Source organism: Equus przewalskii, chromosome 13 (genome assembly GCF_037783145.1).
Source record: "Equus przewalskii isolate Varuska chromosome 13, EquPr2, whole genome shotgun sequence".
NCBI lineage: Eukaryota > Metazoa > Chordata > Mammalia > Perissodactyla > Equidae > Equus > Equus przewalskii.
The window spans coordinates 2,667,205-2,690,060 of NC_091843.1; positions in this window are offsets into that span (position 1 = coordinate 2,667,205).

Here is a 22,856-nt window from a genome sequence, read left to right on the forward strand (position 1 = left end):
GTGCATAGATATTTATAAGTCTTATTTCTACTTGATGGAGTGTCCCTTTGATCCTTATATACTGCCCCTTTTTGTCTCTCTTTACCTGTATTGTCTTGAAGTCTACTTTGTCTGATATAAGTATTGCAACACCTGCTTTCTTTTGTTTGCCATTAGCTTGGAGTATCATCTTCCACCTCTTCATTCTGAGCCTGTGTTTGTCATTGGAGCTGAGATGTGTTTCCTGGAGGCAGCATATTGTTGGGTCTTGTTTTTTAATCCATCTTGTCACTCTGTGTCTTTTTTATTGGAGAATTCAATCTGTTTATGTTTAGGGTGATTATTGATGTATGAGGGCTTAATGCTGTCATTTCATCACTAATTTTCTGGTTTTTCTGCATTTCTTTTGTTTCTTGTCCTGTGTGTTTTGATCTACCTATTGAATTATGTAGTTTTTAATGATATGTTTCTTTGTTTTCTCCTTGTTTATTCTTTGAGTCTCTGTTCTGCTTTTTTGTTTAGTCGTTATCCTGAGGTTTGTATTCAGAATCTCATGTATGAGATAGTCCCTTTTCTGATGGCCTCTTATTTCCTTAGTCTAAACGGATTCAGTCTCTTTCCTCCTCCCTCTTAAGTTGTTTTTCTCATATCTTATTCCATCTTGTGGTTAAAATGACAGGATTATCTTTGTTTTTGGTGTTTTCCTTCCCTCTAGCTTAATGCTATATTTGAACATTTGCTTATTATGATTCTGTCTACCTATTTATCTCCTTACTCTGTGTTTTGTGACCCTTTCTCCATTTTTTTTTTAGTTATGAGGGCCTTCTTGAGGATTTCTTGTAGGGAGGGTCTCATGGCTATGAAGTCCCTTAGTTTTTGTTTGTCTGTGAAAGTTTTAATTTCTCCTTGGTATCTGAAGGATATTTTTGCTGGATAGAGTATTCTTGGCTGAAGATTTTTATCTTTTAAAGTTTTGAATATGACATTCCATTCTCTGCTAGCTTGTAAGGTTTCTGCATAGAAATCTGCTGAAAGCCTGATAGGGGTTCCTTTGTAGGTTATTTTCTTCTGCCTTGCTGCCCTTAACATTCTTTCTTTGTCGTTCAATTTTGCCAGTTTTACTACTATATGCCTTGCAGCAGGTCTTTTTACATTGACAAATCTAGGAGATCTGGAAGCCTGTGCCACAGAGATTTCCCTCTCCTTCCCTAAGTTTGGGAAGTTCTCTGCTATTATTTCTTTGAACATGCTTTCTGTTCCATTCTCCTTCTCTTCACTTTCTTGAATACCTATAATTCTTACGTTGCATTTCCTCATTGAGTTGGGTATTTCTTGGATACTTTCTTCATTTCTTTTTAGTCTTCGTTCTCTCTCCTCATCTGTCTGGAGCATTTCAACATGTCTATCTTTGGTTATGCTGATATACTCCTCTATGATGTCCACTTGAGCATTCAGGGAATCCGTATTTTGTTTTATCTCTTCCATTGTATCTGTCATCTCTAATATTTCTGTTTGATTCTTCTTTATAGTTTCAACCTCTTTTGTGAACTAGCTCCTGAACTCGTTGAATTGTTTCTCTACATTCTCTTTTACCTCACTGAATTTTCTGATGATAGCTATTTTGAATACATTGGCATTTAGATTACATATTTCTGTGTCTTCAGGACTGAGTTCTGGGTGCTTGTCATTTTCTCTCTGGTCTGGAAATTTGATGTAGTGTCTGATGTTGTTAGAGGAGGTATGTCGGGTCTTACACATTCTGATATTATTTAGTTGCAGTTACCGCCTATCACCACTGGGTGGGAGTTGAGAGCCGCATATTCTGAGCCCTCCACCTTCAGCGGAGCTCCCAGGCACTGCAGCTAGCGCTGGATGGGTGGGGGAGGGGCACTTTCTCCTGTGTACTCTCGGGGTTTTCCCGGTCAGCTCTTGCTATGTGGTCTCCTAGGGTGTTGGCTTGATGAGGTCACACCCCTGAGAAAGGTTCCCCATTAGAGGGCTTCCCTCTAGGCTGAAAGGGCCCTAGGGAGTCCTTGGTGAACTCTCGAATGAGCATACCCTGCCCCACTCCTTCCCTCACAGATCCTCCTGTGGTTGCAATCGCAGTCTCTAGGGGAGGGAGTGAAGATCAATCTTACCCCATCCCAGCTCTTCTGAGGGCGGCTCCAGCTCCTCCACCCTCCATCATGTGGCTGCAAGTCTCTATGACATTTTTTGTGTTATTAGGATGTCCTATGTCAGAGTATGGATGCCCCTTTTTGTTGTATGTTGGAGGTGAGAGAGTCCCAGGCAAGTTCACTCCACCATGATGTTAACATCACTCCTCAGGACTGGGCTTCTTTAGCTGGAGTCAGAACACTGTTTCTGAACCCATCCCTGCTGTGCCCCTCCTTCCCTTTCAGGCCTGGGCCAGCGTCAGAAGTGCCCAGAGGACTGGTACCCAAACAGGGAGAGAGATCACTGCCTCCCCAAGGCCACCACCCTCCTGGCCATAGAAGGACCCTGGGAATGGCCTTGGCCTATGCAACTCTTTCCTTCTCTCTCCCCACAGTGCTGGTTCCAGGGATCTTTGTGAGGCATCGGGACACTCCCATCGTCAAAGCCAACAAGCGGTCTCTCAGCTGTATTCTCATCTCCCTGACCCTCTGCATCCTCTGCTCCTTGCTCTTCATCCTACCTTCATCCTACCACAGTGACTTGTCTTCTCCGACAAACAACCTTTGGAATTGTGTTCACAGTAGCTCTTTCCACCATTTTGTCAAAGACCATCACTGTGGTTCTGGCCTTCAAGGCAAGCAGGGTCAGATATTGTGCGGGGCCCAGAGCTTCTAACTCCTTCATTCTCGCCTGCTCTCTGGCCCAAGTGATGTCCTATGAGATGTGGCTGGTCAGCTGTCCCCAGTTTCCAGACATAGACTTTCACTCTGAGCCTGGACTCATCACCACAGAGTGTAATGAGGGCTCAGCCAGCACCTTCTACTGGGTCCTGGGCTACATGGGCATCCTGGCCTTGGTCAGCTTCTCTATTGCTTCTGCAGCATCTGAGTGTCCTTCTTGACCACCTACCAGAGTACCAACAGGAAGGCCATGGTGGCCGTGAAGACCTTTTCCATACTGGCCTCCGGCCTGGGGTTACTGGGAGGCATATTTGTTCCAGAGTGCTTCATAATCCTCCTGAGACCAGACAGGAACACCCAGTTATGGATAAAGAGAAAAGGAGACAGGAAGAGAATTAATTCTGAAACTTTGCCTCAAAGTTTCCACTAAAAGTGAGCTTCTTCGAGAAAAGAAAACATAGCTATAATTGCATGTCTTATTTATTTTGAATATTTAACTATATTATGCCAGCAGGATGATCTTCCTGACATCATTGTTGAGGGCACCACTAGCCCTAGCCATGTTTTATTCATTAAACAGTTGTTTTGGTATTGTTTTCAACAATGTTCAAGCCATCACCTGGTCTTGTTACCTTTTCTGCCTTCTTATGTACGCCTTCTTATGTATGTACTGCCTATTTACTTGCCTTTCTTTGGCTAAAATTCTGTTTTCTCATGTGTCTATTCTGTCAATCTTTCTAGAAGACATTCTGTTGCTAATAATTATTGTTTTTCTGCTTCTGTGGCTTCACAACGTATCACTCTGTTTGGTACAGTACAACTCCATTTGACTCTACCGTTGTGTTTTTTTGTTTGTTTGTTTGTTTGTTTTACCAGTTCTGCATCCTACAATGGCTCCTCACCATTCTGGAAAAAGCAGAGTGTGGTGAAATAAGCTCAGACTTGAAAGTTAGAAAGGGAGAGGTTTACCACTACTTAAATTCGCTTAAACTTTCACTAAGCTCATTTGAGCCTACCCACGAAGGATGTGGGATAAAATTGAATGATGCCTATCCACGTCACCTGGTACTAATCAAATGAACATGTAGAAATCAGTGCCCTTGGATGTAAATGATTTTTCACAGAATCAAATGACCAGATTCAGATAATTTTTATAGATAATCTCAGTAACAGCAAAAACAATATCATACATTTGTGTAATCCTTTGTCTTAGAGAGAATTTTATTGTTTCTACCCTGCGTAGACTGTGTTGGTAACTAAGCCAAGGCCACAGCTCTCAGTCAACAGGGTGAAGGGGGAAGTCAGGTATGACAGGGTTGGAGATAAATAGGTTGCTCAGGAATTCCAGTGCCTAAGCTGGCTTGAGGAATGTAGCAGTCCTCAGGCCTGGCCTAGATATCCAGGACAGTCCCAAGGGTAGAGGAGGAGGGGGACAAGAAATCTCTGGGCTGAGCAGGAAGAAAGCATCATGGCACATGGAAACCTCCCATAGACTTTCCACTGCTCTAACAGAGGGTCCTTTCACAGACTTAGAACAATCTCCTGTTCCTCCTTCTCATTTTGGTCTGGTCATCAGGGAACCACGGTCTTGGCAGGCTCTTGTCCCAATGCCTGTCTCCACCCGCTTTGCTTTTGGTGTTATTCTGAACATATCTGTCTCATTCTTAAAGCTGGCGTCTTACTTAAAGGGAAAAAACTAAATGCTTCTAGTGCTCATCCCTATCAGGAACCGGTAAAGGATGCCTACTTTCTCTTCTGCTTAATGTTGCACTAGAGGCACTAGCCAATGCAATCACAGAAGTGAAATCAATTGGACACATAAGAAAAAATGAAAAAGCAAAACTATATTTATGTGTAGGTCATGTGGTAGTATATACAGAAAACCCTAGAGTCAATGATACAGATAACTTTATTAAATGATTCAGTAAAGTAGCAGTATATAAAATCAACATTAAACAATCAATGATATTCATACACACAATCTCCAGCTAAAGGAAATAATGGTAGAGAAAAACCCCATTTATAATAGCACCAAAGAATATTAAATACTTAGGAACAAAATTAACAAGGAATGTTCCAAATCTATAGGAAGGAAATATTAAAATATTCTTACAAAACACAAAAGTTGACTTGAACAAGTGGAATAGGATAACTCAGCATCATAAAAATTTTATTTTCCCCTAAATTAACATTCATTTCATGAAATATCATAAAGCTTTTTTATGAACTTGATACGTTAATGCTGATGTTTATATGGAAAAACACCAATGTAAAATAATCACAAATAAAAGAAAAATTTCAAAGCAAGAGGAAACTAGTCCTACCAGATATTGAAATATACTACAAAGCCTCTACAAAAATACATAGTATTGGTGGAAGAATAGGACAATAAACCAGTGGAACAGAATAGAAGCCCAGAAAGAGACTCAAGTACATGTAGAAATCTGGTATAAGGTAAGAATGGTATTTCAAATCACTGGGGCAAAAGATGGATTTTTAAATAAATGGTTTTGGGAGAACTGGCTAGCTATTTGGGAAAGACAAAATTAGATTCATACCTTACACCGTAAGGAAGAATGACCTACAAATGGATCAGCGATCTAATGTAAAAAACCAAAATCATGCAAAAACTACTGGAAAACATGGGGGGGGGGACCTCTTTAACCCTGGTTTAGGGAAGGCCTTTTAAACTATGCCTCAAAATCCAGAAGCAATTAAAAAAAGACTGATAAACTTGACTACCTAAAAATTTAAAAAACATTGCATGGCAAAAATCACCATAAACAATGCAGAAGACAACTGACAAACCAGGAGAAAATATTTGCAACACATATCACAGATAAAGGGCTAATGTCCCCAATATATAATTCTTAAATATGGGACTAAAATCCCAAATATAAAAGTGGAAAGATGTCATCAGCAGACAATTCAAACTCACAGAAAGATGTAAAATGGTCCTTCTGTATATGAAAACATATTTAACCTCACTCATAATTGGAGAAATGCAAATAAAAATACACTGAGAGAACAACTTCCATGAAGTGGTCACAAAAACCTGTTCTTAGATAAGTATTGAAAAAGCGGCACAAAACAAAAACATAACTATTAAAGACACTGGAAGAAAGTTTCTTCTCAGAACAAACAAACCAACCTGGAACTAGACGGGGTAATAATTATGAAGTTGCAGCTTTCTGTTCTGACAGCACCCACAAACCCAAAGCCTGTGGCTGAGAATGGAGTGGAAATTGCAGCCCATCCGCTTAGGGAACCAGAGATCAGAGTTTAGTGCTAGAAGCAGGTGGAAATTTAAATGGGCGAATCCTGCAGTGAGAGAACCATAGAAGGAGGGAGAACCAAATTCGAAGTATAAACACTGCCCAAATTTCTGGGTGACAGCTAAATTTGGAATATTCAGGGGAGACCCCAGGTGACTTGGCAAAAAAAAAAAAAAAAAAAGACTCGACAGATAGAGCTACACAGAGAAAAGTCTGTGAGTTTTCTACTTTTTCAATTGAAGGACTCTCCAGCCGTGCACATCTTGTGTGACAGAAAGCTGAAGCCTAACGGGCTTGAGGTTTCAGATGACAGAGCCTGAGGTCACCAGAGCAGCTGAAATTAGGGTGGAATTTTCAGAAGCAAAGAAACCACAGAAAGGATGAGCCTGATCTCTGCCTAAATCCACCAGATTATGCAGGCAGAAGGGAGACCCCAGTAGGGCAAGCGAAAAAAGACTGAATCCTGTGGGTTGCATTGAAATTAGAGGTGCCAAGTAGGAGCTCATAGCTGTTAATGTCTATGCATGTATCTATACATACACATATGTATCTATGCATGTCATTATATCTATATAGATATAGAAATTGATATGCATACATGTATTTCCTGGCTCTCTCCACTAAAAGGACCTAAAAGCAATGCTATCCCACCTAATGAGCACACTACTGCTCTGATGTTCCTTTTTAAATATCACCCTCAATAAAACAGAACCAGGGCTCCTTGGAGAAATCACTAATATCTGGGCTGGAGCAAGGAAAGCACAATATAAACTTAGAGTGTTTCAGTGCTAGAAAACAAAGAAGTTCTCCAGAAATGATGGAGACATGTCAACAAGATACAGGAGCAACACGAAAGAGCTCCCAGTGACCAAATTTTGGACAACTTGAGCAAGAAAATAAATGAAGATAATGATGTGTTATAACTGTTGGAATAAAATTGAAATCCATAAGTCCCTATTGATATAAATAATCTAATAAATAAATGGGGAGAAAAGAAAGCTCTTTCTTACAGTAGAAACTTAAGTAATAAATGTAGAAAAATGATGGAAATAGAAAACTGCCATTTTGCAAACAGTACAGGAATAACTGTTTCAGGCAAGAATCATCGATGAATACTAACATTAGCAGAAAGAAGAATCATGAGAAATGGGATGTTTATATAGTCTCAAAGGTATCTTCCCAAAGGGAAAGATAGTAACTTTATGGTGGGGAAATCTGGCAGACAACACCCTTAATCATATGATCAAAGAAAACACCACCAGAACTTGGTCAAATCTACATCATGTGGCTCCTGACATAATGCACTAAGAAAGATATCACTCCACATCTGTGGTACTCTTGCTAAAAATGCCTACTTTTAATTCTAACCATGGGAAAATATCAGACAATCCCCAATTATGGGAGATTCTACAAAATAACTGACCTCAAGATCGTGAAAGACAAAGAAATACTAAGAAACTTCTTCATATTAAATAAACCAAGGAGACATGGGAACTGAATGTAATGACAAGTGAATGGAAGGTGCGATCTTAGATTATAAACTGCACCAGACAACAATTGTCAAGACTTGATTAAGATCTGTCAAACAGATAACATTTTTGAATCAATGTTAATTACCTGATTTTGAGATTTGTACTTTACTCGTAAGATCTCAGAGAATCTTGGTGAAGAGAATAAAGGGATTTTTTTGGTAACAACTTTATAACTTTTTGTATGTTTGAAATTATTTCAAAGTGAAATTTATAAAATTTTGCAAATGAAAAAATATTTCTGGCTTGTTTTAGAAATGATAAATATAAATCTCCTTTGGATCTCGCTCCACTTTTTATTCAAAGGATGATGCTTGTGGATTTCATCTTTTTTTTTTTTTCATTCACGTTTGTACTCCACACTCCTTATGAGCTTATATTAGGAATAAACTTAATGGCTTCCCTTTCCAAAATTACGATGGATTATAGATATGACAATAATAATTATAACAACTACAAATTACTGAGTGTTTACTATGGGAACTGTGAGATGCACTTCTCAGGTTTTATTTTCAGCAAATATTACAATAACGCTCTGAAAAAGGGACTGTTGTTACTCCTTTTCTCTAAAGGAGAAAATTCCGATTGAGGCAGGATGAGGACCTTGCATTAGTCATCAGTTAGTTGGAGTGATGTTTCACAACCAGATAAAACTCTCATGTCCTGTTGGGTTTTATGAATCCAGCCAAATGTTGATACCAAAACCTTACAGGAAAATACAAGAAAGAAAATTGTAGACCAAATTTCTCACATGAACATAGATAAAAATCCTAAAGAAAATATTAGCAAATTGAATCCAACTTAATAAAAGAAGACAGGTCGTCTTGGCCAAGTTGTACTCTTTCTAGAAATATATGGTAGTTTATCATTTAAAAATCAATAAATGAAGGATTTCATTTCTAGTATGGCTGAACAAACTCCAAGCAGCCTTCCCCTCTAACAGATAATGAATATACATTCTGGACAAAATCAATGAAACAATGACAACAAAGCTCTTGAGAGGGAACCAAAGCAGGTGGACTCTAGAGAGGAGTCAAAAGTGAGGGAGAGACTGTCAGAAGGTGAAATTCCATTTTCTGGCTTTTAGCCTGAAGTCAGACTGCAGCTGTGGCACCACGCAGAATGGGGTTGAAGCTCTGAAAAGTGTCCAGCTTTCTGGCCTGAAGGAAAGACAGAGTTCAGGGTAACCACAGCTACTACAAAGTGAGGGAGTGTGAGGGAAAGATCTGCAGAGTGAACACCCTGAATTTGAAGTCTAAGCCCTCTGCAAGAGCCTTTCTAATCACTCAACCGTGTATCCAACTGCAAACAGCACACTTGGGACAAAAAGAACTGAACTGAAGTTTGAGCTGCCACCCAAAGGATAGAATTTCCAGTTTGAATCCAATTAAGTTAATTGACTAATAAAACAAAAATTCTGAAGTGTTAACATGTAATCGAATCCAGAGTGTCCACAACACAGCTTCACAAAGTCAGGGCTGTGGTTCAAAATTACTCAGCAAACAGAGAGACAGGAAAACGTGGTCCATTCTCAGCAGAAAAGACAGTCAGAGTCTGGATTCGCAGACAAGAACCTCAAAGTGGCTGTTGGAACCAGGCTCAATGCTGTAAAGCAGTGTTGTTGTAGTGAATGGAAAGAGAGGGATGCTCAGCAGAGAAGTAGAAACTACAAAAGAGGAGCCAAATGGAAATTCCAGAACTTAAAAATATACAATCTAAAATAAAAACAATCACTGGAGGTGCTTAACAATACAACAGGCTTGACACAGGAAAGAATCAGTGAACTTGGAAGACATATCAAAATAAATGACAGAATCTGAAGAACAGAGAGAAAGATAATTTAAAAAAACATTGAAGAGAGTCTCAGAGTCACTTGGATCAACACTAAACATTCTAACAAATATGTGATAGTGACACTAGCCCTGATATCAGTTCCCCTACATTAAACCCAGCACATTTGGGGTTAAAATCAAGCACTCATCCCCTTTCCCTGCTTACTCCCTGGCTGCCTATCAGCAGAATCCACCATCCCCCATGGAGGCAGACAACCAAGGACATCCACCTATGGATTTTGTTATCTCCTCCTCCTCCCACCTGTAAGCAGCCTCAGGAGGTGAAACGCAGGCTGGTGGGAAAGCTCTGACCAGCAAGGCCACGGGCTCCCCCTCCCTACAAGCAGCCGCATTCCTTGCAACCTTTAATACCCCTCACCTCCCATCTTTTGGAGAGACAGGTGAATTTGAGGGCTCACTCTTGTCTCCCGGCTGACATCACCCAAAATGAAAACCATTTCCTTGCCATAAGCCTGGTGTTCTAGTTTTTACTTGGCCCCTCTTGTGTGGCGGGTAAAGAACCTATGTTTGTAGCCAGTAACGATAGAGTACCAGAAGGAAAGGAGAAAGAATGGGTCAGAAAAAATATTTGAAGAAATAATGGCTGAAAATAGCAGTGTGTTGGTGAAGGACATGCATTTACAAGCTCGACAAGCTCAGCAAACACCAAGTGGGATAAACATGAAGAAAACCACACACAAGTGCATCAGAGACAAACTTCCAAAAACAAACAAAATCAGGAAATCTTGAAAGCAGCTAGAGGAAAAATGACACATTTCACAGAGGGGAACAACAATTTGAATTTCCACTGCCTTCCATGAAACTGTAGAGGCCAAAAGACAGAAAGAAACAAACTAGATTGTCAACACAGAATTCTAACCCAGTGAAGCTATCTACTAGGATGGAGGTGAAATACGCACAATTTCAGGTAAAAGAAAACAAACAGAATTTGTTGGGCGCAGACCTGCACTACAAGAAACACTAAAGGAAGTTCTTCGTGCTGAAGAGAAATGATGCCAGAGGTAAAATCTGGTCATCAGCAGGGAATGAAGAGCATCAAATGTGACAAATATGTCAAAAATATGAAAGAATACGTTTTCATTTAATCACGTTAAATATATATGAGTGATTAAAGCAAAATTACAATATTGTCTTGTAGGGTTTATAATAAATGGATGTGTAACACATATGACCTCTACAGCATAAAGGATGGAAGGAAGAGGGAAATAAACTCGCACAATTCCAGTGTCTACGTTATATGTGAAATGGTACGATATTAACTTTAAATATATCGTGAGGATTTAAGGATGCATATTTTAATCCCCAGAGCAAGTATAAAAAATAATGCAAATATGTGTAAGTACAAAGCCAGGAAATACGTTAAAATGGAATTCTAAAAATTATTCAAATTATATGAAAGAAAATAAGAAAGTAGAAATGGGGGGTGGGGGTTGGGAGAGGAAACAGAGAAACAAGAACAATAAAGGAAAATAGGAAACAATAGTAAAATGGCAGTCCTAAATCCAAGCATATGAATAGTCAAGGTTAATGGACTAAAACAGGGTTGGCAAACTTTCTTTTAAAGAGCCAGATAGTAAATATTTGGGGCTTGCAGGCCGTATAGTCTATGTTGCAACTAATCAATTCTGCTATTGTGGTGAAAAATCAGCCACTAAAAATATGTCACCAACTGGGTGTGGCTGTGTGACAGTAAGCTTTTATTTATAAAAATAGGAAACTGTTTCATGGTCCATAGAACTCATATTATAGATCAATTTTTGAAAAATTGAGATATGTCTCTACTTATTTTGGTCTACTTTAATTTTTCTCAGCATTATTTTGTAATTCTCGGTGAAGAGCACTTGCATGTCTTTTGTTACATTTATTCCCAACTACTCTATATTTTTGGTGCTATTGTAAATTAAACCTTTTAAATTTCATGTTTTCAATCGTATGGTGATAGTATATGCAAATCCGGTTGACTTTTGTATTTTGACTTTGTATTCTGTGACCTTGCTAAGCTCACTTCTTAGTTCTAGTATGTTTCTGGATTCCCTAGGATTTTCTACATAGGGAATCATCATTCTGATCAAATATTGACAATTTTACTTCTTTCTTTCTGGTCTCTGTGGGTTTCATTTCGATTTTCCTCTCATTTTAATGACTAGGACATCTAGTGCAATATTGGACAGAGTAGATTTTTCATAGGTGCCCTGCATCAGGGTGAGAACCCTCTACTCCTTGATTCCTGAGCATTGTTGTTATAACTAGGTGTGAATGCTGCCAAATGCTTTTCCTGGATCTACTGAAATAAGAGAATGGCTTTTAATCTTTACTTTTCAACGTTGTGAATTACATTGACTGAATTTTTGATGTTCAGCAACCTTTTATTCCTGACATAACCTTCCTTGGTCATGAAAGTATTAGTTTTTTAATATATTGTTAGAATCAATTTGTTAATATTTTGTTAAGGGCTTTTGCATCTGTGTTCATGAGGGACACTTTTTTCTATCATTTTGTCAGGTTTTGGTTTTAGGGTTGTACTTTCCTCATAAAACACGTTGGGAGATATTTCCTCCTCATCTATTTACTGAAAGAATTTGTAAAATTTTACTTCTTCCTCGTGTGTTTGGTAGAATTCATCTGGTGAACTGTCCCCTCGTATCTTTGCCCATTTTTCTAATTGGATCATTTACTCTTTTATTGTTGAGTCATTGTATAGTCTAGAGAGTAGTCTGTTATTGGATTATTTTCTCCAAGTCTGTAGCTTGTCCTTAACAAGGAGAATAAAGTGTGAGGAATCACTCTGCAGACACTAGGCCGACTCTGCAGCTGCAGCAATGAAGACAGGGTTGTGTGTGCAAAGGGACAGGCACACAGATCAATGGAACAGAACAGAGAACCCAAACTGGCCCCTAAGTATGCCCACCTGAGTTTTTGCAAAGGTACAAAAGTGATTCAGTTGAGGAAGGATAGGATTTTCAACAAATGGTATTGTAGTAATTGGACATCCATAGGGAAAAAAGACGAACTTCAACATAAACTTCATGCCTTAGACAAAGGTTAACTCAAAATAGATCACAGACTTAACAGAAACAAACAAAACATAAAATGTTTAGAAAAATAAGATAAAATCATCAGGTTCTAGGGTTGTGCAAAGAGTTCTAGATTTTACATTGACATCTAGAAAACACTGATAAATTGGGCCTCATCAAAATTAAAACTTTCGTTCAGCAAAAATCCATGTGAAGAGGATGAAAAGACAAGTGCAGACGGATTCACAGCATAATTCTAACAAACATTCAAAGAAGAATTAATACCATTTCTTCTCAAACTCTTCCAAGAAAAAGAAGGGTGGGAACACTCAGCACCTCATTTTATGAGACCACTATCACCCTGATCCCAAAACCAAAGACAGCACAAGACAAGAAGAGTACAGAGCAGTATCTCTAATGAATATGGATGCAAACATCCTCAACAAAATCCTAACAAACCAAATCCAGCCACATTTAAACAGAATTATATGCCAGAGCCAAGTGGGATCATCCCAGGAATGCAAGCGTGTGCCCTTTGTGTCCTAATAAGCAACAGAAATTAAGAGAGCACACTGCTTAGGTGTTTGAAAACCTCATTAATTGGACCTCTTCCTCAGGGGTTTTAAGGGAAGCCACAAACCTATGTTCATTTTCTTTTTTCCTTAAATACTGAGCCACTGGACTCCAGGCATGGAACCCCTTACATCCCACTGGTTTGGAGGATGAATTGTGACAGCAGTGAGGCAAGCAACAACACAAGAACTCATGTCTAGGACACCTTTTGTGGGTTCCATGGTCCCTGAGGTGGATGTGCTCACACTGATCCTATGTGTGGCCTGCAACTCATGCCTCGGAAGAGTACCCTCCCTCTACTCAAGAGGACAGGTAAAATGCATGGGAAATAGCTCAGGTTGCCCCACCACTTATCAGTGCTGCCTGGTCAGTGGAACAGTCTTGTCCCATGGCACTAGGAGGAAAGTCACACTTCTCTCCCTTTAGAGGGGCCTTTGTAAACTTTGCTAATCAATCAAAAAACCAGGGGTGCCCCCAGGGGCACCATTCTGGAATCTAGACAAGTAACACAGCTCAGAACTCAGGCAGAAATCGGGTCTTGAGTTTCAAATTTAAGACAAGAACCCACGGCAGCAAATGCACAAAGAGCAGTTGTGCCAAGCCCCAGCACGTGTCACAGGTGTCAGCACCCTCCTCTGTTGCTGCCACCATCTGGTTGAACTAGTTAGTAAGCCAGAGCAGCACACGGATATATCATTTCAATCTGAGGCCAAAATACCCTACTCACTGCAAATTGTTTTAAAGTGTGAGTATTATTATTATTCAGGTTTATTGAGGCCAACAGATCAGGAGACAACTGCCATTGAAAAGACAGATTGGAGATGTCAGCATCATGGCAGCATGAGGGGATCCCTCTGTCTCTCCACTTCAGTCTACAGCGAGTAAAACACCCACAACCCAACAAAGCCCACGTTGCCCAGCAGATCAGGATGCCAGAGAGAGCCACACCTCGGTACACATGAGGTGGGTGGACTGGAGCACATAGAGGAGACTAAATGGGGGAACAGCAGAGGTGGTGCCCAGAACCCTGGGCTCCAGCTGTGGCAGCCGAGCCAGCCATCCTCAGCCCCAGAGAAGCCAGTGTGCTGCAACAGAGGTGCACATGTGACTCTGGCCAGCCAGCCATGGCAGCACCTGTGGTCATGGGGAGTAGAAAGGCAGCAGAAGCAGAGCCCCATGATCCTGGGTTCTTGGCCATGGCTCAGAGCCTGGTAGCAGCAGTGGAGGTGCACACAGGACTCCAACATCGAAACCACAGTGGTGGCTGTGACCACAAGTTAACGGGCAACAACAGAAGCAACGCCCTATGTTCTGAGCTCCCTCCCACTCTCCCCCTCCCACTCTCCCCCTCCCAATTCCAAGGTGGTGGAGCTTCCAACCCAGGTGATTCGTCAGCCATCCCTATACCCCTGCAGTGAAGCCAGCAACCAAGGTGACACCAGCAACAGCAAGGCATCAGTGACCCCCAGAGACACAGGTGGTGATGATGAGAATGCTAGTGATATCCCAAATAAACCTAGTGGAGGGTAGAATGTGCAAATCCTCAAATATAGCCATAAGCAGCTCAGGTAACAGAAACCAGAAACAGTGCTATACTGCCACCTACTGAAAAATGAAAGAAAGGCCTCTAATCGCAAACCAGTTGAAAAGTGAATCAAAACAAATAAAGCTACACCTAAATACAAAAAGAATTTGCTATGACAAATGCACTGGCAGAGGAATAACTCAGCAAGGACCACAAAATGCCATGGTAACACAGTATCACAGAAAGAAAATAAGGACTCTATAGAAACCAAACATAAAGTCATGGAAGATTATGATCTAACTGATAAAGAATTCAAAATAGCCATCATGAAGAAACTCAGTGAGTTACAAGAAAACTCAGAAAGGCAGTTCAATGAGCTCAAAAAATAAAATCAATGAACAGAAGGAATACTTTATGAAAGAGACTGAAACTCTAAAAAAAGAACCAAACAGAAAATCTGGAGCTAAAGAACTCAATAAATGAGAGGAAGAATGCCTTAGAAAGCCCTGGAAATAGAGCAGGCCACATGAAAGAGAGGATTGCAAGCTCAAAGAGAGAAACCTAGAAACGATGCCGGTAAAAGAGGAAAGAAAACTACGATTTTTTTAAAATGTAGAAATTCTATGAGAATTATCCAAATCCATTAGAAAGGGCAACATAAAGATAATGGGTATCCCAGTAGGAGAATAGCAAGACAGGAGCAGAGAACTTATTTAAAGAAATAATAGCTGAGAATTTGCCAAACCTGAGGAAGGAACTGGATGTACAAATCCATGAAGCAAATAAAACACCCAATTATTTCAACACAAAAAGACATTCTCCAAGACAAATGATAATAAAACTGTCAAAACTCAGTGACAAGGAATGAATATTAAAGGGAGCAAGGAGAAAAAAAAAAACAACTTACAAGGCTATATTTAACCTATCAACCATTAGGCTACCAGCAAATTTCTCAGCAGAAACTCTACAGGCCAGAAGAGAGTGGAATGATATATTTAAAATATTGAAAGATTAAAAACTTTCAGCCAAGAATACTCTATCCAGCAAAGTTACCCTTCATATATGAAGGATAAAGCGTTTCCCAGAAAAACAAAAGCTGAGGGAGTTAATCACCACTAGACATGCCTTCCAAGAAATGTTGAAAGGAGCTCTCCCATCTGAAACAAAAGGCAAAGGTTTCGAGCAAGTTTCGAGCAAGGTGGTAAATATACAGAATCAGAAAATTGCAACTCCATATCACAATAGGTTAGTAAACACTTAATTATAAAGCTTAAAGGAAAAGAAGCATTGAAAATAACTATAACTACTTCCATTTGGTAACAAACTCACAATACAAAAAGAAATAACTTGTGACAACAAAAACATAGAAGAGGAAGAGGAAAAGGACAGAAACTGCAGAGGCAAACGAAGATAAGACGCTATCAGCAGAAAATGGACTATCTTATCTATGAGACCTTTTACACAGATGTCATGGTAACCACTAAACAAAAATTCAGAGCACAGTCATGAATCATAAAAAAAGAGGAAACTCGGAAAAACATCACAGAAAACCATTAAACTGAAATGGTGGACAAAAACTCAAGAAGAAAGAAGCAATGAAAATATAAAACAACCATAAAACAAAAGATAAAATGGCAGTATTAAGTCCTCATATATCAGTAATCACCCTAAAAGTAAATGGATTGAATTCACCAAAGACACAGAGTGGCTGGATGGATTAAAAACAAGACCCAACAATATGCTGCCTCCAGGAAACACATCTCAGCTCTAAAGACAAACACAGGCTCAGAAAGAAAGGATGGAAGATGATACTCCAAGCAAATGGCAAACAAAAGAAAGCAGATGCAGCCATACTTATATCAGACAACATAAGACTTTAAGCCAAAAAAGTAACAGGATACCAAAATGGACATTATATAATCATAAAAGGGACAACCCACCAAGAAGACACAATATTTATTAATATATATGCACCTAACATATGAGCACTAAAGTATAAAAAGCAACTACTATCAGGCCTAAGGGGAGAAATTGACAGCCACACAATAATAGTAGGGGTTCCTACTTAGATCAGTGGATAGATCACCCGGACAGAAAGTCAACAAGGAAACAGTGGCCTAAATGAGATACTAGATCAGAGGGACTGAATAGAGAGATATGGAATAGTCCATCCAAAAGCAGCAGAATCCACATTCTTCTCAAGTGCATGTGGAACATTCTCAAAGATAGACTGTATGTTGGGAAGCAGAACAAGTCTTAGTAAGTTTAAAATGATTGAAAATATACCAAGCACCTTTTCTGACCACAATGGTCTGAAACCAGAAATCAAGCACAAGAAGAAAGCTGGAAAAGTTACAAATATGTGGAGATGAAACAACATGCTACTGAACAACTGGATCAATGAACACATCAAAGGAGAAATAAAAAATACCTAGAGGCAAATGAAAATAAAAACACAACATACCAAAGCTATGGGATGTAGCAAAAGTGGTTCTAAGAGGGAAGATTACTAATACAGGTGTATCTCAAGGAAAAAGAAAAATCTCAAATAAACAATCTAACATTACACGTGAAGGAACTAGAAAAAGAAGAACAAATCCCAAAGTCAGTAGAAGGAAGGAAATAATAAAAATCAGAGTGGAAACAAATGAAATAGAGACTAAAAAGACAATAGAGAATATTGACAAGACTGAGCTGGTTCTTTGAGAAGATAAACAAAATTGACAAACTTTTAGTGAGACTTACCAAAAAAAAAAAAAAAAAAAAAAACAGAGAGAGAGAGAAGGTTCAAAAATAAAATCAGAAATGAAAGAGGAGAAATTACAACAGATACCACAGAAATACAACGGATTTTTAGAGAAGACTATGACAAACTATATGCCAACAAATTGGATAACTTAGAAGAAATGGATAAATTCTTAGAATCATGCAACCTTCTGAAAGTGAATCAAGAAGAAATAGAGAATCTGAATAGACTGATCACTAATAAGGAGATTGATACAGTAATCAAAAACCTTCCAAAAACCAAAAGCCCAGGACCAAATGGCTTCTCTGGTGAATTCTATCAAACATTCAAAGAAGACTTAATACCCATCCTTCTCAAACTCTTCCAGAAACTTGAAGCAGAGGGGACACTTCCTAACTCATTTTATGAGGCGAACATTACCCTGATACCAAAACAGACATGGACAACACACAAAAAAGAAAATTACAGGCCAATATTACTGATGAACATAAATGCAAAATTCCTCAACAAAATATTAGCTAATCAAATATAACAATTCATTAAAAGGATCATACACCATGATCAAGTGGAATTTATACCAAGGATGCAAGAATGGTTCAACATCTGCAAATCAATCAATGTGATACACCACATTAACAAAATGAAGAATAAAAATCACATAATCATCTCAATAGATGCAGAGAAAGCATTCAGCATCCATTTACGGATAAAAACTGAATAAAATGGGTATAGAAGGAAAGTACCTCAACATAATAAAGTCCGTATACAACAAACCCACAGCCAACATCATACTCAATGGTGAAAAACTGAAAGCTATCCCTCTGAGAACAGGAACCAGACAGGTGCCCACTCGCACTGTCGTATCTAACATAGTATTGAAAGTCCTAGCCAGAACAATTAGGCAAGAAAATCAAATAAAAGCTATCCAATTAGAAAGGAAGAAATAAAACTGTCACTATTTGTGGATGACACGATTTAATATATAAGAAACACTACAGAATCCAACAAAAAACTGTTATAAATAATAAATGAATGCAGTAAACTTGCAGGATACAAAATCGACATTCAAAAATCTGTTGCATTTCTATACACTAACAATGAACTAGTAGAAAGAAATCAAGAATACAATCCCATTTACAATCACAACAAAAAGAATAAAATACCTAGGAATAAATTTAACCAAAGAGGTGAAAGACCTATACACTGAAATCTATAAGACATTGTTGAAAGAAATTGAAGAAGACACAAAGAAATGGAAAGATATTCTGTGCTCATGGAGTAGAAAAATTACCATAGTTAAAATGTCCATATTATCTAAAACAATCTACGTATTCAATGCAATCCCTATCAAAATCCCAATGACGTTTTTCATGGAAATAGAACAAAGAATTCTAAAATTCATATGGGATAACAAAAGACCCTTAATAGCCAAAGCAATCCTGCAAAAAAAAAAAAGAACAAATCTGGAGGCACCACACTCCCTGATTTCAAAATATACTACAAAAAAATAGTAATGAAAACAGCATGGTACTGGTGGAAAAACAGACGCACAGATCAATGGAACAGAATTGAGATCCCAGAAATTAACCCACGCGTATATGATCAACTAATTAACGACCAAGGAGCCAAGAACATACAACAGAGAAGGAAAGTCTCGTCAATAAAAGATGCTGGGAAAACTGCACAGCCACACGCAAAAGAATGAAAGTAGACCATTATCTTACACCATTCACAAAAATTAACTCTAAATGGATCAAAGACTTGAAGGGACCTGAAACAGTAAAACTCCTAGAAGAAAATATAGGCAGTGCACTCTAACATCGGCCTCAGCAGCATCTTTTCAAATACCATGTCTCCTCAGGCAAGGGAAATAAAAGAAAAAATTAACAAATGGGACTACATCAAACTAAAAAGCTTCTTCATGGCAAAGGAAACGCTAAGTCAGACAAAGACAATTACCATATGACTTCAGTCACATGTGGGGAGATAAAGCACAAACAAACACACAGATAAGGAGAACAGGTTGGTGGTTACCAGAAGGGAAGGCTGTGGAGAGAGGGCTGAAAGGGTAAAGGGGCACATATGTTTGGTGATGGATGGCGACTAGACTTCCAGTGGTGAACACGAGGGAGTCTATACAGAAGTCAAAATATAATGATGTACACATGAAATTTATATAATGTTATAAACCCATGTGATCAATAAAAAAAGAAAAGCTAGATTGTGAGAGTGAGGTCAGCAAGGTGGCAGAATAGAGAACCCTCCTTCCCCCACAGAAACACAGAGTTAACAGCAATATATGGACCAATTGCCATTGTGAGAAATCCAGAAACCAGTTAAGAGTTTCCTGCACCCCAGGCCAGTGTGAAACCGGGTAGGAAAATTCGTGGTATTTGATGCTAGAGTCCCACCCCCCGGCACAGTGTGGCATAATTGGGAGGAAGCCTCCAATTCCTGAATTCTCCTAGGTCAGGGGAAGGAGTGGAATATGTGTCCAACGTTTTGAGTTTTGAGGGTGCAGCCATGGGGACTGGTTTCTATTTTTCCTGAATCTAAGCACCGACAGCAGCCCGGCGCCAGGTTGGGGCGATCTATGTGGTTTGTCTAGTTCCAGAATATGCAGTGCCACAGTCTGACACTAGGGGGAGCTCCGACATTGTGGCTTACTGCAGCACCAGCAAGACCACAGTGTCACAGACGCACAAGAGGCGAGCTCCTAAGTAGAAACTGGCAAACTTCAATTAGATGACACCTCCAAGCCCAGAGAGGACACCCCCCAGGAAGGGCTTCAGAGGGCTGCAGAATCTCCAGCTGGGCTGACTGCAGACAGCACTCCCAGTATGAGACCAGACCACACAGAACGGGAGAGCTGTCTGATTTTTCAAATGCTGAGTTCCAACAAAAAAATAAGACAGAGAAGTAAGGAAACATAGACTATCCAAAAGAACAAATTAAATCTCCAGAAACCAACCCAAAAGAAATGGAATGAATTACCAGGCAAAGAATTCAAAATAATGCTCAATGAATTAAAAGAGAGCACAGATGGACAAAAAAGTCAGGGAAATGATGAATGAACAAAATTAAAATATCAACAGAGAAATAAACACTGAAGAAGAACCAATCAGAAATTCTGGAACTGAAGGAACAAAACTTAATTGAAAAATTAACTAGAGGGACTGGACTCAACGGCAGAAGAAAGAATCAGCGAAGTTGAAGACAGAATTTTTGAAATTACTGAGTCAGAGGAAGAAAAAGCGTAAAACAACGAAGACAGCCTAAGAAACCGAAGGGAAGTGTGGGCCAACATCAAGCGGAACTCAGTGGCATTATGGAAGTCCCAGAAGGAGAGGAAAGATAAAGGAGCAGAGAGCCTATCTGAAGAAACAATGGCTGAAAACGTCTCAGATCTGAGAAGAGAAATGGACATACGAATTCAAGAAGCTCAAGTAACTTCAACTAAGATAAATCTAAAGAGACTTATGCCAAGACACGTTATATTCAAACTGTCAAACGTTACAAAGAGAGAAACTTGAAAGAGAGGAAGAGAAAAGTGCCTAGTTGTGTACAGAGGAACTCCTATTAGACTGTCAACAGGTTTCTCAGCAGAAAGCTTGCAGGCTAGAAGGGAGTGGGATGATAAATTCAAAGTGCTGAAAGAACCTGCTAACCAAGAATGCCATGCCATGCAAAACCGTCCAGATATGAAAGAGAAGTTAAGATTTCCCCAGGTAAACAAAGGCTGAGGGAGTCCATCACCACTAGACCAGCCTACGACAAGGGCTGAAGGGAGTCCTTCGGGTTGAGGCAAAAGGATGATAAACAGCAACGTAAAACAGCACAAAAATATAAAACACTCTGGTGAAGTAAACATACAGTAGTAATGTAACGTTGGTGCATAAATCACTTTTAAATCTGGTATAGAATTTAAAAAACAAAAGCATAAAAAATAATTATAAATCTTGGTTAATGGATACACAATATAAAAAGAGGTAATCGGTGTCAACAATAACAAAGTGGAGGAGGCAGTGACATAAAGGAGGGGAGCTTTTATTTGTGATTGAAGTTGTTACCAGTTTAGATAGATCGTTACAATTTTATGTAATTGAAAATGTAAACACAAAGGAAATATCAATAGAATAAACAAATGAAAAGGAAAATGAGAAGAGAATCAAAACATGTCACTACAAAGAATCAATGAAACCCAAAAGAAGGCAACCAGGGAGGAAAAGATGGTCAAAAAAACTACAAGACATACAGAAAAAAATGAGAAAATGGCAATAGTAAGTCCTTCCATATCAGTAACTACTTTAAATGTAAATAGGTTAAGTGCCCCAATTAAAATACATAGATTAGCTAAATGGGTAAAAAAACAAGATCCAACTACATGCTATCTACAGAGACTCACTTTAGATGTAAGGACGTACTTAGGGTAATAGTGAAAGGATGAAAAGAAATATTCCATGTGAATGGGATCCTAAAGAGAGTAGGAGTAACCATGCTTTATCAGACAAAATATACCTTAAGACAAACACTGCCACAAGAGATGAAGAGAGAGATTATATAATGAAAAAAGGGGCAACCTGCCAAGAAGATATAACCATAAGCACCTAACAGTACAGATCTCACATATGTAAAGCAAACATTGATAGAACTGAAGGGTGAAATTAACAGCAGCACAATAATGTAAGGAGACTTCCATACTCCACTTTCAGTTATGGATAGAACAACCAAAGATCAATAAGGAAACAAAGGACTTGAATAACACTATGGATCAATGGACCTGACAAACAGATACAGAACGCTCCACTCACAGCAGCAGAATACACAGTCTTCTCAAGCACACATGGAACATTCTCTAAGATAGACCACACTTTCAGCCACAAAACAAGTATTCATATATTTAAGAAGATTGAAATCACACAAAGTATCTTCTCCAGCCACAATGGAATGAAACTACAGATCAGCAGAAGCAGGAAAAGGGGAAATATCCACAACTATGTGGAAACTAAACAACTCACTCTTTACCATCCAGTGGGTCAAAGGAAACATCACAAAGGAGTTCAGAAAATACCTGGAGACATGAAAATGAAAACACTGTATACCAAACTCAGGATTCAGCAAAAGCAATGCTAAAAGGGAAGTTTATAGCAGCGAATGCTTATGTTAAAGAAAGAAGATAATCTCAAATCAACACAACTTTCTACCTAAGGAGCTAGAGAAAGAAGAATAAAGGAAATCCCAAATTAGCAGAAGGAAGGAAATAAGAACTATTAGAGCAGAGATAAACAAATTAGAGAATAGAAAAATAATGGAAAAAATCAAAGAAACCAAGAATTAGTGTTCTGAAAAGATCAACAAAATTTACAAACCGTTAGCTATACTACAAAAAAAGAAAGAAGCCTCAGTAACTAAAATTAGAAATGAAAGAAGGGACATTACAAAGAATGTCACAGATGTAAAAAGGATTATAAGACACCATTATGAACAACTGTATGCCAACAAATTGGACAACCTAAACGAAATGG